The following is a 4,865-nucleotide window of genomic DNA, read 5'->3' as shown; positions in this document are numbered from 1 at the left end:
ATTCCTTCCTAGACAGAAGCAAAATTTCCCACACTAGTTTTAAAGATATAAAAACTATAATATTTTACTAGCCTAAACCTATTTCTTAATTTTGTGCTTTGTTATCAAAATACCAAAAGTTAGAGATAATGTGAGAAATGTTCAGACTACCCATGTTTTGTCTTGTGGTTCCAGCAACATACCAGAGCAATTTCATAGTTAATGACCTCTAAAGAGAGAGGTTCAGCTATTATTGGCCAATGAGAAGAGGTTAGAAGGAAAAACCACAAGCAGAAATATGATAATTTCAGGAAAATTGCTGGTATAATTCCTATGTTGGCTGCAATATAAGAGGGAACTTTCCTATACTGCTGTGTAAGCTTTAGGAGACCATATACGGCGCATTCCCACCTCGTGGCATTTATATGTATTCGCATTAAGCACAATATTTTTAATGATTTGAAGGGAAAGATAAGTAAACAGATGTGACTGAAAATTGTATTAGCAACTGTAGATGTTCTTTTATTTCTTCCCTCAGAGTCACTGCCTTATATGTCAATATGTTCTTCACTGCATGTGGAACAGAAGTCTATTTTTTTCAGTGTTTGATTTCTTAAGTATAGAGGTTTTTTCACCTTTCTTGTCCTGGAAAAAAAAAAAGCTTTGGGCGAGTCTGGTATGCATCTTTATTAGGGTTAGATGACCCTAGGCAGAGATTAGTAAGTTTCTTTAGGCATATGAGAAACAGAAACAGTTTGAATGTGGAGAGTAATAGGGATGGGCCATCAGGCGTATAAGTTAGAAGACTTCCTCTCTGGACGGTGCCAAAATACAGAGGCAGAAAAGAAGTAAAGTTAGACTCAGAAGAAAATAATTGCATTGAACAGGAAAAAGGAGAAAACAGCAGGATGAGAGAAACTGCTGAAAGCATGTAGAGTTGAAAGCAAGGTAGACAAGGAAAATGTCACAGGTGTGTGCAGAAGCTTGTAGCACTATTTATACTTCCGGGAACATGGCTTCTTCATTGTGCTCTGTAATTTGGGTTAAATGGGTGACCTCAAGCTTATTTGGAAGCAGAAAATACCTTAAGGGTGAATTTGAGGTGGAACTTAAAGGAAGTGTAGGGAGCCAGAGAGGGGACCAGGCATTTCAGCAGTAGGAAGAACGTAAATAAGGACTTGAAGAGAAAATGTCACTATGAACAGAAAACAGGGAGCATGAAGTAAAAATTGATGGAAAATTAGGTAATAAAAGTAGACTGGGGTAAAGGCATGAAGTTCAGCCAAGAAGTGTGAACAGAGCTAATTAGATAGTGAGTTGACATTGAAATGCGACATTTGAAATGGCCAAAAAGGAACTTGCAGTTCATACATCTGAGCCCTATTGAAAGTTTTTCTAGCACTGAATGTGTTGTTTTCCTGAGCAGTATGCTGCCTTTTCTAGATTAAAATTCCTTTAAAAAATTCAGATGCCCACTATAGCTTCATGGAATATTTTTGTCACTTCAAATTTAAACACAGAAAAATGTCCATGCATATAGAAATATTTCAGATAAAAAGAGAGATAAAATGTTGCTCATGATTATAATGTGGTGGTTGATGACACAACACGTCATGGTTTACAGCTTAATTTAGCTTTTAGAGCCTTAGAGATGATCACACGTCCAAATAAGGCATCCTGTTTTAAATAATGTTTTGCTTATGATCTAGCATAGCGTTGACATTTACATAATAGGCAATTCAACAAGCATCATTTTTTAAATATGCAAATTCAGTTTGGATATATCATTTGTCTCTGAAGATTATTTAGCAACACAATGTCTATTTGTTCTCTTTAGTGCATTGCATAATAATTTGAGCATCCCTTTACACATTATTATTTTGTTCTTGTCTTACTCATTGTTCTTCCTTTCTGGGTACAGGATTGTTCTGTCTCTTGGAAAAGTAAAGGCAGTTCACTCAAGAACAAACTATTTTTGATTGCAGACCCAGCCAGTGTCAGCATTTTTCCCTGCTTGCTTAATTTTATTTTAAGAGAAATGTTCTGTATCCTTGTCTTAAATTGAGATCATCATGACGATGGCACTTTATGCTAATTGGAATAATCCAATGGTGACACTCAAGTCCATTGATTTAGCCAATAGTCTAATGATTTAACCCAAGCTACACTTAGTAGGGGCACAAAGTAGCACCCAGTACAAATGTTGTTGAAGTACAAATGTTCCCTTATTTTTCTGAACATTAATCTTCCAGAAAGCATTTCTTTTGTACATTACCCTAGAATTAAGATTTGAGTTTTTACTGCAAATCATTTTGATTGCTTGGTTACATAATATCTGGTGAATAACTAAGAGAGACCTTCTGAAATTGTACAGAGAATGTATCCTCCCTTGAACAGAATTGAGATAAAGATGGTGTTACTGCCCCTCTTCTACCTCAAAATTATATTTTTCAGAGTTATTGTGGTAGCTTCTAAGTACCAGCAGAGCTGGGGCAAGAGTAGGGCAGCCCAGGAGAAGAAATGCAGACCTGACTGTCAAGAAAACTGAATTATAGCCTCAAGTCTGTTGCTCAGGGTCTTTAGGTACTTGGGTTAGTCTCTTGATCCCAGTTTTTTATCTCTAAAATGAGAGTTAGAAAATCTGACCTATGAACTCCACAGGATTTTTTTCAGGTCAAGCTGTTTAAAACTTGTAAAATGCAATTCAACTGAATAGTATTGTTATTCCATAGTATGATATGTACTGTTAAGAAGATTGAGAAAGGTCAAAATATACATTTTGACCCCCATACATAAGAAGCTAACAAAGAGAAAGGCTGTGAGTAAATAATACTAAAGGGTCTGTTTTCCATTCATTCAAGTTCAGATCTCAGGGATTTAATTCTCTGATACAGAAGTGAATAGGATTCTTGTCTTATAATACAATGAAAAAGCTTGTACCTACCTCACTCTAAGTATCTAAAAAGGAACATTTTTGATACTTCATTATCAAACCTAAATCCATGTTACCTGGTGGCATGGTATAATGACACTGGCAATGAATAACACCATGGGTCTGAAAGATAGGGGTCTGGCTCAATAACTATTTACTATGAGCATAGTAACTGATAGTGAGATGTTGTGGTGTATTAGAAATGTTGCACAACTTGGACTCAGAGGTCATAGAACTAGGTCTTCCCAACTGTGGATCCATGGAACAACCCATCATGTGTGACTTAATTCTTTGGTCCTTTGTGTTTTTAACTAGAAAATGAAGGTAAAAATGATATTTTGGGGGACTGTATTGGACATACAAAGTAATAAAATATGTGTAAGTATTCGTAATCTATAAAAGCACAAACAAATATAAAGTTACAGTAGTAGTAGAGACTGCACTAAAATAGGAAGACAAGGTAAGAATTGGTAAGATTGCAGGTTACCACAAGTTCCTCCTGTTCTGTAAGGAAATGAAACAAAATCTCTCCTAATGATGTGTGAAAACAAAAGGGCTTTCATTTGCATAAAGATCTTAATAGAAAGAATGGAGGATGTGATTGCATGAAGGCCAAGAGTGAGAACACTTGTCATCCATATTGGCCTCCTGTTCAACTTATCTGGAATTCTTATGTCCCCATCCCCAAATCTGTATTAGAAAACTTTCCCTAATCTTTATGTAATTTTAAAACAAAGTTACTGTAAATAGCTTTTATCTTATAAAATATTAACTGGAATGGAGAAAGTCACTCAGGATTAAGAATCAATATAATATATTTTGGAACAGTAAGCTAGAATGAAAATGTAAATAAATAATATAGCTAAAATTAAACTAAATCAATTTGAAAGATATTATTGACAAAGAAACTAATCAAATAGATATAAACAGAAAAACTGACATAAACGTGATTAGAAGTATAGTCACGACAGTATCAAAATAAGCAAAAATGAACCGATTTAAAGCATTTATTGATAACTTAGTCTGTAGAAATTTGGCAACTGCTTATACATAGATATTCAATGATACACTAGGCTTAGGCCCCTTGATGTATCTTTTAATTATTTTTACTGTATTTTATTTTTATTGATCTCTTTATTCCTTTATACTTTATTAAAATAAAAAATATTTTATTTTTATTGATATTGATATAAAAATGTTTTGCTTATTCTCAGTGAAATGTGAATAATTCATTAAAGGCATCAGTTCATGTTAATATAGTCTTCAAAAATAAGCATTTGTTTGGATTTTTTAAAAATTGTTTATAGATATTTAACAACCAAATATCAAACACTCAGACAACTGGAAATATCTAGATTGCTGGATACAAATTTAACCTCCAGATGATTAATACGTAGTGGTTACCATGTATTAATATTGATGTAGCCACAAGCCAGATAGCCAAGCTCTCTAATATCTTTGAAAGATTTGAAATGTTGACATATGATAAAAGCAGACAGTTGAATCATTCTCCTTTAAATTTTTATTTTTGTTTTCTTTCCTTTCTCAGCATGTTGGTATCCTCTTTTTTAATTAATTAATTTTTATTGAAGTATAGTTGATTTGCAATTTTGTATTAGTTTCAGGTGTACAATAAAATGAATTAGCTATACACACACACACACACTCACACATTCGATCCTTTTCCATTACAGGTTATTACAAGACAGTGAATATAGTTCTCTGTACCGTACAGTAGGACCTTGTTGTTTATCTATTTTATGTATAGTAGTATGTATATCTCAATCTTGAGCACCTAGTTTATCCCAGTCCCCACCTTTTTCCTCTTTAGTAACCATAGTTTGTTTTCTATGTCTGTGAGTCTGTTTCTAGCTTATAAATAAGTTGATTTGTATCATTTTTTAAGATTCCACATATAGATGATAGCATATATTTGTCCTCTGTCTGACTTACT

This window comes from Camelus dromedarius, chromosome 12, assembly GCF_036321535.1.
Source record: "Camelus dromedarius isolate mCamDro1 chromosome 12, mCamDro1.pat, whole genome shotgun sequence".
NCBI lineage: Eukaryota > Metazoa > Chordata > Mammalia > Artiodactyla > Camelidae > Camelus > Camelus dromedarius.
The sequence above is the reverse complement of the archived record's forward strand: the minus strand, read 5'-3'. Positions refer to the sequence as shown.